The sequence below is a fragment of the Ovis canadensis genome, chromosome 19 (genome assembly GCF_042477335.2).
Source record: "Ovis canadensis isolate MfBH-ARS-UI-01 breed Bighorn chromosome 19, ARS-UI_OviCan_v2, whole genome shotgun sequence".
In the NCBI taxonomy this organism is placed as follows: Eukaryota; Metazoa; Chordata; class Mammalia; order Artiodactyla; family Bovidae; genus Ovis; species Ovis canadensis.
In genome coordinates, this window is record NC_091263.1 from 57,784,674 (window position 1) to 57,799,003 (window position 14,330).

General features: G+C 46.1%; 1 protein-coding gene and 1 non-coding gene across 8 annotated transcripts in view; one reads left to right on the top strand and one right to left on the bottom strand.

Moving 5' to 3' along the window:
* The window catches only part of ABHD6 (abhydrolase domain containing 6, acylglycerol lipase), a 101,947-nt gene that overhangs the window by 31,781 nt on the left and 55,836 nt on the right, over positions 1 to 14,330 (bottom strand). For 4 of the 7 annotated variants that reach the window (XM_069560557.1, XM_069560552.1, XM_069560553.1 and 1 more), the window contains exon 2: positions 2,356 to 2,420. The exons of the other annotated variants lie outside the window; for them this stretch is intronic. The gene's annotated coding sequence lies outside the window, so the exon portion shown is untranslated. The remainder of the gene's footprint in view (positions 1 to 2,355; positions 2,421 to 14,330) is intronic. 7 annotated transcript variants of the gene reach the window in all.
* TRNAC-ACA (transfer RNA cysteine (anticodon ACA)) lies at positions 5,584 to 5,655 on the top strand. The gene has a single exon. It is a non-coding gene; the product is annotated as a tRNA-Cys (tRNA).

The following is a 14,330-nucleotide window of genomic DNA, read 5'->3' on the forward strand; positions in this document are numbered from 1 at the left end:
GTTAACAAGTGCCCCCAAGGTCACCTGACTGGTGCGCGGCATGGGCTGCACTTCAGTCCAGTCCTGTAGGTGTGTCCGGTTCTCTGCCTTCTCTCAGCACTTACTAAGCAGGTATTTATTGCGCATCAGTTACACAAAAGGCACGGAGTTCACTGTCCCCTTCAACATTCTTTGTGCTTCTCCAGAAGTATTTTGAGAGCACGTAACACACTAACTTTACAAGTTAACAAGTTATCACTTTATTCTTGCTGGTGTCTTTTAAAAACTAACCAGTGCTGCTTATAATTTTTTTTAATTCTATAATGTGAAAATTCTTTCCAAAGAATATACTCTTGAAATCTGAGTATAAAATCCCAGCTATTAAACATTATTACATCTACCCAACACTAATTTCTGAAACTAGACTCTGGTAAAGATAAACCAGTTTCTCAAAACTATCAGTAATGATCAATAGCTAAAAAAAAAACACACCAGGGCACTAGGACTGTCTTGTGTGGAAGTCCCAGGACTGAAGAGAGAAAATAATTAGAGACACGAGCAGTTCACACTCCTTGTCATATCTATCTTCTCCACTAAGGAGGAAAACCACACGGAACATTCCAAGGAAGCAGTTAAGCTTGTCCAGCCCATCACTGACGCTAGGATTACTGCCGTGAGATGCTCACCTTTCTCCTCCTGGCCTCGTCTCCCCTTCACTCTGGCTAAGCCCACTCTTCCTCTGTGCTCTGCAGCCCCGACAGCCCTGATATGTAAACAAGCCGTGGCTATGAGCACGCCTAGCCTGGTTCCTAAAACTCTCTGCTCCCTCTCTCCCCTGGATATTCCCATGATGCTCTCCTTACTCTCCGTGCTGAATACTCCCACGATACACTCTTCACTGTCTTCATTGAAGAACTCACCATATCTCACCCTCGACTACTACCAGGAAATGCAAAAAGTCAACATTTCTTGCCAGAACCTCCTTCCAGACTTTTCCAAAAGCCTGCTTGACTATCTCCACGATGCAAAAGTCCTACAGTGTCTCAGGGGCATCTCTTCGCCTTCTCCTGACTTGCTGATTTCTGCCGACAGTGTCCCCACCAGTCTGGCCTCCCAGACTGATGTATCTTTCACTCTTCCTCCTTTCTCATCACTCCTGTCACGCGATGGCCAGGAGGTGTCAGCACTGAAGCCAACTCATCTGAGTCTAGACAAGATGCACTGTTTATATGTGGCTATCTACATTCAAATTAAGTAAATAAAATTCAAAATTCAGTCCTTCAGTCACGTCTATCACATCCTTAAATCCTTGAGAGTCACATATGAATAACAGCTAACGTGTTGGACAGCACAGTTTTATGGGGGTTACAGCCCTGAAAGCCCCTTACAACCAATTCCTTTGTCTTAACATTTACTAGGAATGTCTCAAGGGAGGAAACATTCCCAACAGATATGAGAATTCATGAGTCAGATCCCAGTTCCCTCAACTACCCCACCAGGCCTGGGTCCTCATCTCTCCTTGCTCCTGTTTCTGTGAAGGCTGTTCTGTCATACCCCATTCAGTTGTTACCAGCTGCCAGAAGAATCTTCGTAGTCCACACCAGGGACTGGGGCCTCTTGTCTAGTGTAAATACTGACCACCCTTTTGATCCCAACTCAACTTTCTGGCCTCACACCTCTGTTTGCACCTACAGAGCCTCAGGCCTCGTCTTTCTCATGCTGCCCACTTCGTGTGGGGCAAGTGCTCTCCTGTCCCGCCCCCCCGATGAACTCCTCTCTGCCTTCAGGACTGATTCAAGTGTTACACTCCCCAGGGAAGCATCCTGCTGCCCAGAGGCCCAGGTCTTCTGACTCCCTTCAGACTCAGAGCCCTGCTCCCAGCACAGTATCTGAGAGAGGAGTGGGGGGTGAGGGCTGGATACGTATCTTGAGCTTTAAAACTATTCAGGGTGGAACTTCCTTGTGGGTACCGTTGGTAAGAATCTGTCTGCCGATGCGGAGGACACAGATGCGATCCCCGGTCTGGGAGGATTTCACATGCTGTGGAGCAACTAAGCCTGTGCACAGAAATGAAGACCCAGCTCAGCCAGAAAAAGAAAAACAAAACAAAAAATTTTTGGTTCCAGTCCACTCCCACCAAACCTGCTCAACCAGCGAACACCCTACCTGCTAACAGGCTGGCCTGCAGAAGTTTGCCAGGTTATTGGTTCCAGTCCACTCCTACCAGACCTGCTCAACCAGCGAACACCCCACCTGCTAACAGGCTGGCCTGCAGAAGTTTGCCAGGGAGCTTACAGAGTAGCTCCCATCACATGAAGGGCTGTTTTTTTTTTTTTTTTTTTTGTGCAATCTATGATGTGAAAAATCCATACTCACTCTTCAAAGAGCACAGCCTTCTTTCCCAACTGCTACTGGCTCTGGCAGAAGCTGAAAAGGAGACTCTGGAATCACAAGTAAGAAAATGACAAAGCATTAAATCATATCAGAGAATATGAATTAAGTGCTAACAGTCAGCAATAATGCCAGCCTCACCTGAGGCGGAGCCTTTCCTCCTTTGCAAAGGCAAAGTGCAAATATCCTATGGTTTTAAAGTTGCCTCTGGTTCGGGTCACTTCCCCCAGTTAAGCAACCTGCACAAAGGGCAGGCAGGGCATGTGAGATAAAAAGCCTAACCAGGAGGGCAGGAAAGTTGAAGAAGTATTTTGTGATGGGAACGAAGTATGAGACTGAACTGGTGATACTACGCTGCACAAATGAGAGAGGCAATAAGGGAAACAGGCATGCTTGGGTGGGAAGGGCTTCTGGAGGCTTCAAACTTAACTAAGACCTTCAAAAAAAGATTAAAACTCCCCTCTCTGTCTGGGGTTCAGTTCAGTTCAATTGCTCAGTCATGTTCGGCTCTTCGCAACCCCATGGACTGCAGCACGCTAGGATTCCCTGTCCATCACCAACTCCCGGAGCTTGCTCAACCTCATGTCCATCGAGTTGGTGATGCCATTCAACTATCTCATCCTCTGTCATCTCCTTCTCCTCCTGCCTTCAATCTTTCCCAGCATCAGGGTCTTCTCAACTGAGTCAGTTCTTTACATCAGGTGGCCAGACTATTGAAGTTTCAGCTTCAGCATCAGTCCTTCCAATGAATATTCAGGACTGATTTCCTTTAGAATGGACTGGTTGGATCTCCTTGCCACCCAAGGAACTCTCAAGTCTTCTCCAATATACACAGTTCAAAAGCATCAATTCTGTGGCACTCAGCTTTCTTTATAGTTCAACTCTCATATCCATACATGACTACTGGAAAAAACAAAGCTTTGACTAGACAGACCTTTGTCGGAAAACTGTCTGGGGTTAGGGTTACCTAAAAGCTCTACTCAGATAGAAAAGAGAAGAAGCTGGCAACCAATGGGCAAATGAATATAATATTTCTACTAGAGTGGCTAACAAGGGGGGGACTTCAAAGCTCAAAAGCAGGGCTGGACAGTGCAGAGATGCTGGCCAAGACATCACAGAAGAAAAATGAGGAGACAGGCAGATGGGTAATGGAAAGTAAATCCACAAAACCCCTGAATTATTCCAAAGGGATCAAAGAGTTAAACATTAGGGGAAAAAAAAGCATGAAAGTTCTAAAAGAAACCATGAGAACTCTGGAAAAATCTTCCTCAGTAAGATATAAAACCTAGGGGCCATAACATAAATATTAATAAGCTGACTGCATAAAAATCTTTTTAAATGACACATGGAAAGAGATAGCATGAACAAGATTAAAATGATACATATCAGGCAACAGACTAATAAAGGGTTCCTACAAATCAATGAAAAGAACAAAATCCAATAAAATGGGCAAAAGATTTGAAAAGATACTTGAACAGGAAGGAAATACAAATGACCCTTAGCTAAAAAGATGCTCAATCTTAATTTTATTTACAAGAGAAACACAAATTAAACCTCCAAGGTGATGGTGATATCTGTTTACCATATTGGTGAACAACAAAAAGTGTAACAACAAACAGTGTAGCTGGGGCTGTGGGATTGCCCTCAGCAACATATAAATTTACATTCCCATCAACAAAGTCTTCCCTGGCGGCTCAGAGGATAAAGCATCTGCCTGCAATGCAGGAGACACAGGTTCGATCCCTGGGTTGGGAAGATCCCCTGGAGAAGGAAATGGCAACCCACTCCAGTATTCTTGCCTGGAGAAGTCCACGGACAGAGAAGCCTGGCGGGCTACAGTCCAAGGGGTCACAAAGAGTCGGACATGACTGAGTGACTTAACAAAATCTACAGATGGCACTTTGGCAAAACCTGCAGCAACGTAAAATACACACACCTTTGATCAAATCATCTCTAATTTCCAGGAATTTATTTATACTCATACCTGAACATATGTGAGAATAAGTTTGTGCAGGGTTATTTGTTATAGTATTACTTATCATGTCAAAAAACCTGGAACTTGCATGCCTACTCATAAGGGACATGTTAAGTAAATGATGCTACAACTTTATAAACAAGTTATAGTGTATAGCCATTAAGTGCAAATAAAATTAATAAAAGCCATGACATATTATAGGTTGGGCAGAAAGTGAAATAAACAGGCTGAGCACTTCCAAAACATAATTATATATATAAGCCATTAAAATAATGAAGTGAAGTGAAGTGAAGTCGCTCAGTCGCGTCTGACTCTTTGCGACCTCTTTGACTGGGCTCCTCCACCCTTGGGATTTTCCAGGTGAGAGTACTGGAGTGGGTTGCCATTTCCTTTTCCAGGGGATCTTCCCAACCCAGGGATCGAATCCAGGTCTCCTGCATTGCAGGCAGACACTTTACTGCCTAAGCCACCAGGGAAGCTGTCAGTTCTATTTGTCTCTATGGGTAATGACCTCCAACGTACATTGTTAACTTTAAAAAGCAAGGAACAGAAGAGAATGGGTAGAATAACATCTCTTGCCTTGTGAGAAAGAGAGAAAAATGTGTGTGTTATTGCTTATGTATGAGTAAGATGTTTCTGAATGGATGCAGAAGCAGCTGAGAACCATACGAGTGGGGCTGGGAAGGGAAGCTGAGAGGCTAGGGGCAGAGATGAGGGAGACTGTTCACTGACATGAACCATACCTCTTGAGTTGCCACCATGGGTGTGTAAACGGTTTTCCCTCTTTAATTAAAAAATACAACATAGGGCCTCCATGGTGGCTCTGTGGTAAAGAATCCCGCTGCCAATGCAGGAGATCCCTGCAGGGATCTCAGGTTTGATCCCTGGTCTGGGAAGATCCCTGCAGCCCCTGGATCAACTAAGCCTGTGCACCACAGCTATTGAGTCTGTGCTCCAGAACCCGGGAGCCACAGCTGCTCACTCCACGTGCAGCAACTACTGCAGCCTGCACCCCCAGAGCCTGTGTGCAACAAGAGAAGCCACCAAGTCGTGGACTGCAGTAGTGCAGTAGTAAGACCGCACACCCCAACTAAAGAGCAGTGCTCAATGCAACTAGAGAAGAGCCACACAGTGACAAAGACCCGGCGCAGCCAAGAATAAACAACTTAAAATATATATATATATATAAAATATAAACTCCTCAAATGCAATGGTCTATCTTATACAGTAGCCATACTTCCCTGGTGGCTCAGATGGTAAAGCGTCTGCCTACAATGCAGGAGACCCGGGTTCAATCCCTGGGTTGGGAAGATCCCCTGGAGAAGGAAACAGCAACCCACTTCAGTATTCTTGCCTGGAAAATCCCATGGACGGAGGAGCCTGGTAGGCTACAGTCCATGGGGTTGTAGAGTCGGACACGACTGAGCGACTTCACTTTTCACTATACAGTAGCCATGGTGGCTGTTTAAATTTAAACTGATCAAAACTGAGTAAAATGTGAAAATCAGTTCTTTAGCTGCACTAGCTACATTTCACATGCTCAACAGTTATAGAAATTCTATCTCCTTTATAGTTCTGGGAAAGGTATTGATAAGAGGATTCACTCTGTCTTGCTTTATACCAAATCACTAGCACCTGATTCCCCATGGGGGCTTTTGCTTTAAGAACCATCCAAGCCCGTGGCCCTCTCCCCTGCTTCTGCCACCTAGGGCAGCACTGTGGCCAAGGAAACTTGGCCGAGCCAGGCAGGGCCTGTGGACAGAGGATCAGAGAAGTGGAAAATCCTGCTACTCAATCCTCGGGAGAAGGGACACAGCCAGAGGAGGCTGGCAGATCAATCAGGGGCTCAGCTGGAAGGCAGGTAGTTTATATACCCTGCGGTATATCTTCTAAAACATCGTACTGGCAAAGAGACAAGGCGATGAAGCATGCGCCCTGTGCCCTGAGCTAGCCCAGCACCTTCAAAGCATTAGCCTCTGGGGTCAAAGATGCAGCTGCGGCGACAGCCTGAAATAAACGCCTGCCTGAAACCATGCTCTACGCCAGGCAACCCTACAGGGATACAAGCCAGTCTCCCACTGGATAAAAGAGAAGCCAAAAGCCGCTTGATCCTTTACCTCTAAGGACCCAAGTCTTCAGGCTCTGGGGGAGCCTGGAACAAGCTTTCATTCGAACACTTCTCTGCGAATTAGTGCCAGTGTATGCACTGTCATTGGCTGAGGTCAGTTCTCAGAGGTAAAGTGCTAGAAAGAGCATCACAGAAGTGACTATCTTTCACATGACTAAAAGAAATTAAAATGGCCCTCTACATGGGTATGCAGTGGCAGAGGCCTGAAATAGAACCTCAGAGCCCCCAAACACTCTCCCATTTCTTGAAGCTGTGCTCTGAAGTCAAAAGGAAAAGCAGGGTGGGAATGGGAGGGACGCTTTAGAGGGAGGGCATATACAGTTATGACTGATTTGAGTTGTTGTACATCAGAAAGCAATACAACACTGTAAAACAACCATCCTCCAAACAAAAAGCAAGCTGAAAAGACTATTGCTTAAAGAAAGGAAAAGCAAGGAGATTACAGAGGGTTCTGACATTTCTAAAGGAGGAAAGTTGGTCTACAGTATTTTCTAACTGCAGGGACAAAGCTGGTGTGAGACAAAAAGGAGCTCTCTTATAAACAGCCAGCACTCTGATCAGGATAAGATTTCTGGCTTTCAGCACGAGGTCCAGCATTCAGAGCCCTTTGTGAGCTGGTCCCTACCTTCCTTAACCAGAAGCTCTTCCCCAGAGATCTCTGTAACTCGGGAAAATCAGCATCAGAAAAAAACTTCATACGTAAGAATAAAACACAGTTTTGTTTAGAACTCTATCCAAATAAGTAAAAATCAAAAGCTGTCAGTTCTAAGATCAAAAGCAAATATGGAACAAAATAACTGCCGCCTATGCTAATTCTTAGAACAAAGAATGAATCTCATGCGGACTGCCCTAAGAGTACGCTAAGTCCTTCCACTTAACATCTTGTTGTCACAGTGCTATCATTCAGGGGACATTTTTGCAAAAATATTTTACTGACAGCTTTCCCAAAGGCTTCCCAATCCTTTGAGCTTCAAGTCCCCCTCCCTTATCTTCATCAGTTAACAGGTCTCACATTGCCAGACTCCCACCCATGACAATCTCCACACATCAGTCAAGCAGCCCCCCAACATCCCCTGCTGTGATTTCATGAAATTCTGTCTCTGTCAAGAGTTATAATTTCACGTTCTAAGGTCTCATATTTGTAAAATGTCCTTATATCTTGGAAGGGACAGATAACCAAGACATGGATGCTCCAGGAGCCTGGCTGGATGCCAGGGTTAAAAAGAGAGGAGGCATGATGGGGTGGGACCCAAGTGTGTAAGTGGCAAGTCCATCAGTGGATATCTTCCTGTTATAACCGCCACATTCCCCCTAAAACCTGGAAACTCCGGGGAATTCGTTACCAGATAGGCTGATAATCTGACCCTCTGGTGGGGGCACCTGAACTAGCTTTGTATTTTTCTCCACTTCCCCATTTTCTGTTGATTTGCACTATACACTCTATCTACCCCCATTTCTCCTGACAAATCATTCTGGCAGAACTCGGCATGGTCTGCTTCAGTTAACCTTCCCTCAGTCCCCCAGCCGTCGGTAAACTTGACTTCCTTCTCCATGCCAACAGGTATTTGTGATCTATGTCTTTTACTGTAATACGAAAACACTGGCTGCACCCTGCACTAGGCTGCAAGCTCCTTGAAGACAAGTCTTACTACATCACGTGCCATGGCACTTTAGCATCACCAGGCCGTCCCTCGGTGGGCACTTAGTATAATACCAAATGATAAACGGGCAAGCCATGAATCACAGCGCTGCCCCACCAGCACCACTGCGGGCCATTCCTTCACTTTCTTCATTATGGTCACAAACAAAACAAGCATTCCTCATCAGAGTAGCTTTAGAGACTCCAGTTCAGAGGGGCAGCTGAGACCCAGAGAGCTTAAGCAAGCTGCCCAATGGCACACAGCTCTTCTCGTCCTCTGCCCCACTCCACTGGTGGCTCACAGTGGCCCACAGCGTGACATGGAAGGCCATGGACAAGTTGGAGCCTGCCCATCCTTCACATGTCGTCCTCTTGTATCCTGCCCCCTATTTTCCTGAAAGATCTACAATCCTGACATGGCATGCTCCTTCACACCCCCAGGGCTTCCACACAGTGGCTCCCCTATCCCCAGCACACCCCTGCTTGGGCGACTTGAGGTTATATCCTTCAAGTCTTGGCTAGGAAAACACTGTGGTGTTGTTCAGTTGCTCAGTCGTGTCTGACTCTTTTGTGACCCCATGGACTGCAGCTCACCGGGCTCCTCTGTCCATGGGGTTTCGCAGGCAAGAATACTGGAATGAGCTGCCATTTCCTCCTGCAGGGCATCTTCCCAACCCAGGGATCGAACTCCTATTTCCTACTTGGAAGGTGGATTCTTTACCACTGAGCCACCTGGGACCACCCCACCTGTAAATGCTTCTCTGAGGGTCAGCTGTGCAGTTCCATAACCTACGTTCACATCTCTGCTCTGTCACTACCAGCTTTGGGACCTTGGCAAGTCACAGAACCTCTTGGAGCCTCAGTGTGGGGACAAAATCAAATGATGCATGGAGACTGCTCAAAGCAGGGACTGGAGGGTGTTGAGTACTCGCTGCACAGCTGGGAAGCACTGGCCTGCTCTCCTGGGAGGAGCTAGACAGCCGTGCCACTGAAACCAAGCAGGACCCTATGGGGCCCTCCTGGGCACAAAAGCCTTTCTGTGCTCCCTCCTTATCTATAGGAAATAGGTTTCATTCAACCTCCTTGACTTTCCCTGAGTTCCACAGGACAGATTCAAACAGTTGCTAATCAGGGAAGAGAGAGGCTGCAGAAACAGAGGAGTAAGAGAAAGAAAAGTTCAGCCTTGGGGCAGGGTCCTGGTTCCTCCTCAAGGAACACACAGAACACTATCTTGGATCTCTTCTGTAGGAACTAAGGCTCCCACCCAGACTGAGGATGGTAACTTCAGGCTGAGTGCAAGATTCCTGGAGCACAGCTTTTACCTCACCACCAACCAAGCAGAAGAAAGCCACAAAGCCTGCAGCCCTCAGCCCTAGGGGGAGTAACCTGACCCCTTTGCTTGGCCCTGCAATACATGTACTCTGCTCCAGACTCCGCCATTTCGGTGTGTCTGTCCGCACTGTGTATCCTGCACACGAACTTGTGTTCAGAAATACACCTCCATCACCCTGCACGGCTGCTGTGCCCAGGTCTGCGCAGATGCTTCAGCGGTAGGCAGCTCTCTGTCACTATCTTTATATTCCCAGAGTCTAGCCCATAGCTCAGTTCCCAAACTTCATCACATATCAGGCTTGAATCCTCTTCGGAGTGTATTACGAGGCAGATACCAACACCAGCAGCCAAGAGCCACAGCTTCTGGAAAACCACCTGAGCAAGGCTGCTGTCACTCTGGGTGAACGTTTTACAAGACGAGGATCTCAACCTGCAGCCCTGTAAGCACCTCTGCTCATACCTTCTGCAGGCAGTACTGTTTTCCTGAATCAGCAGTTTCCCTGGAACAGCTGGAAACGCATCCAAGGCGGGCAACAACTACAAGGCTACAAGCCTTCTGGGACTGAACATGAGCAAGAGCGTTTCCGAAGGTCTAGTTTAGGAGAATATCGTGATCTTTCTTGAAGCGGGGACTATCTCCATGGTTAAGGAAGACTCTGGTTTGCAAAAATTACTTCTAGATGGTGTGTGCTCAGTTGCTCAGTCATATCCAACTCTTTGTGACCCCAGGGACTGTAGCCCACCAGGCTCCTCTGCCCATGAGATTTTCCAGGCAAGAATATTGGAGTGAGGAGCCATTTTAAAGCTCCAGGGGATCTTCCAACCCGCATCTCTTGCACACACCCACATTGGCAGGCAAATTCTTCACCATCTGGGAAGCCCCTAGGGGACCCTATGTCTCAATTAGGGTTTCTCAATCATGGCACAAATGATATTTGGGGCCAGATTAATTCTTTGTTGTGAGGGGCTTTCCTATCTACTTCCTAAGCATTGTGAGAGTAATGAGCAGTATCCCCTGCCTCTAACCCGTGGAGAGAGGCCCCCAAGTTTTGATAAGCAAAAATGTCTCCAGATGGTGCCAAATACTCCCTAGGGGTAAAGCTGCCCTCAGTGGAGACCCACTTCTACAGGAAGTGAACCCATTCAACTCCAATCTTTATCACTGCAGTTAATCAGTGAGGAACATTTTTAGTCACTCACCAAACCTACTTTGAAACATTTTCTTTCAGTGCTCAGGAATTTTTTAAGGGCACAGTCTTGAAGCTGTTCTTTTTTTTCTGCATTTTATTTTTAACTGGAGGATAATTACTTTATAATATTGAGTTGGTTTCTGCCATACATCAACATGAACCAGCCTCAGATATACATATGTCCCCTCCCTCGTAAACCTTCCTCCCACCTCCCTCTCCATCCCACCCCTTCAGGCTGTCACAGAGCATAGGCTTTGTGTTCCCTGAATCATACAGCAAATCCCCACTGGTTATCTATTTTACATATGGTAACACTGCTAAAGCTGAAACTCCAGTACTTTGGCCACCTCATGCGAAGAGTTGACTCATTGGAAAAGACTCTGATGCTGGGAGGGATTGGGGGGCAGGAGGAGAAGAGATGACAGAGGATGAGATGGCTGGATGGCATCACTGACTCGATGGACGTGAGTCTGAGTGAACTCCAGGAGTTGGTGATGGACAGGGAGGCCTGGCATGCTGAAATTCATGGGGTTGCAAAGAGTTGGACACGACTGAGCCACTGAACTGAACGTATATGCTCCTCTGTCCATGGAATTCTCCAGGCCAGAACACTGGAGTCGGTAGCGGTTCTGTTCTCCAGGGGATCTTCCTGACCCGGGGATCTTCCCGACCCAGGGATCAAACCCAGGTCTCTTGCATTACAGGTGGATTCTTGACCGTCTGAGCCATCAGGGAAGCACTGTATGTTTCAATACTATTCTCTCAAGTCATCTAACCCTCTCCCTGACCACAAGTCTATTCTTTCTGTCAGTGTCTTCTCTGCTGCGCTGCAAATAGGGTCATCCATACCATCTTTCCAGATTCCATACACATACCTTGCCAGGTTTTCAACCTTGGCTGCATAATACCCCCAGGGAGCTTAAAAAAAAAAAAAAGAAACAAAAACAAATTTCTGAAATTCCTAGGCCCCACCTTCAGAGATTCAGATTTAACTTGACTGGGGCAGAGGTCAGAGAAGGTTCTAACAGGCAGCCAGATGCACTGCCCAGAGACATTTCGTTTGATTCTCCCTTCTCCCCCATCCTTTGAATCTGGCATTGTTAAAAGCCAGCAAGCCATTTAGCCAAAATGAGGCTAAGGAGATTTGTGAACATCTTCATTCTTAACAATAAAACATTCTCTGCACACTCAATTACTTGGCCTGCAGATGACCTGCCAGAAAGAAGGGAATTTAACTCCATAATCACGTGACTTTCCCATAGCCTTATAGATCTAAAGAGTGCTATCCTATAGGACTATTTTTTTTTTTTTGGCTACACCATGCGACATGTGGGATCTTAATTTCCCGATCAGGGATCGAACTAGGGCCCCCTACGTAGGAAGCGCTGTCTTAATCACTGGACCACCAGGGAAGTCCCTTCCATAGCACTTTCTGTGAACAAAGAAACGTTCTCTGTTTGCTCTGCCGAATATGGTAGCTGCTGGCCACATGGCACATGAGCACTTGAAACGTGGCTAGTGTGACTGAAGAACAGAATTGTACATTTTATTTAATTTGAATTAATTTAACTTTAATAGCCATATGTGGCTAGAAAAGTGAACTCACTCAATCGTGTCCGACTCTTTGCGACCCCATGGACTGTAGCCTACCAGGCTCCTCAGTCCATGGAATTTTCCAGACAAGAGTACTAGAGTGGGTTGCCATTTCCTTCTCCAGGGGATCTTCCCAACCCAGGGCTTGGACCCAGGTCTCCCGCACTGCAGGCAGACACTTTACTGTCTAATTGTAAAGGACAGTATAAAAAGTGCTTACGTCCCTGCAGGGTCATAGAAATAAAGAAAAGCTGTACAGCCGCTAAATTTCATACAACTGTGAAACTTACAAAACTTTGTCTTTTTTTGGGTGGGGGCTGGATAATGGCTCTACAATACTGTGCTGACTTTATGTCTTACAACATCTAAACTCGACAGTCCTTAAATTATCAAATGGAATCCTAACATATTCCAGTAAAGAATCAATTTAGGAGAAATTTTTAAATAAAATTTTTTTTAATTTGCAGAACTAGCTTCCCATCAAATTCCAAACACTAGCTTTGAAGGTGACATTCCTGGCCTCTTCTTTTGAACACTCACCACCACGGTAATGACTGATCTAGTTGTCAGAATAACCAGGAGTTGGAAAAGCATATGGCACATGGAAGTGGATTTCCACAGTCTCAGCAGTTCACTAGCCTACTAGGATAAAGCATTCGTTTGCTTTCTTTTCCTCCAAACCAAGGTAACCTTTGAATCGAACCTCTGACCCCAAGATAGGCCTGAACCAACCACACACACTGCAAACCAAGGTCATCTCTAAGTTTTTTTTTATTCCCTCCTATCATTAAGTTTCATAATCACTTACAAATGCACAAATCACATTCACACATTCATTCTAGGTAACACAGATTCTCACAGAGCTAGAAGGTCATAAATTTTTAAAGCTTAAAAAATAGGCAAATTTATTGCATTGTAAAGGCAACGAATGATATGCAGTTGAAGACATTCTCATAGGCAGGCCTTCCCGAGCACAAAAAATGCTTACCTCTTCTTGGCCTGAACTCCCCTGACCCATTGCTAAGTAAAATTAGTATAAGCCATATAGTAATGAGTTAATAATTCTCCAATAATTCAAAGTAGTGGCCACTCTCCATACTAATAGGTACTTACTGAGTGCTTATCATGTGCTGGGCCCTGTGCTTTACTTTATCTAAATCTCACCACTGCCTTCTAACTAATACTACTACTACTAAGTCACTTCAGTCGTGTCCGACTCTGTGCGACCCCATAGATGGCAGCCCACCAGGTTCCCCCGTCCCTGGGATGCTCCAGGCAAGAACACTGCCATTCCCTTCTCCAATGCATGAAAGTGAAAAGTGAAAATGAAGTCACTCAGTCGTGTCCGACCCTCAGCGACCCCATGGACTGCAGCCTTCCAGGCTCCTCCGTCCATGGGATTTTCCAGGCAAGAGTACTGGAGTGGGGTGCCATTGCCTTCTCCAAAATAGGTATTATTACCAGAAGCTGAGGCTCAAAGAGGCTGGGTAACTGGCCCACAGCCACAAAGCTACCCAGTGATAGAAGTGGGATTTGGACCTGAGTCTCTCTGATTTTTCGGGTGGGACCCCTCAGGGTTATGAACAAACATGTAGTTATAATATTCAGTACCTCACTGAGTGATTCTCCCTGTGATCAGCTGCAGCTCAATGAAGGGACTTTGGGGCTGCAAGCTTCAGAAATTCTGAGCTTATCCTTACTTCAGAAACCAGCCCATCCCCCATGGACCTCTCTCTCTGTCCAGGGGCTTCACGAGGCAGGTGGGAAGAGGAGTCTTGGGGAACACTAGTAATCCTAACAGCACGACTACACCCAAGAGGACAAGGCAGATGTGTGCTGCAGAACTTTCCAAACACCATTATGGGAGTAGAAGGTGGTAGGATCCCAGCTACAAAGAGATTTTAGTTGGGAGCAGGGGAGAAATCAGGGGAGTGTTTTCAAGGGGACAGACAAGTTAGACCCTAAGGGGTAGGTAATGTTTTGTTAAATCAAAAACAAATGGAGACCAGCCTCGAAGATTCCCTGAGCAACTGATACTAATGTAGCCACACAAAGCTTAATTTAACTTATTTTGGAAGACTCACTTATGTCAGTTCTTGCTCA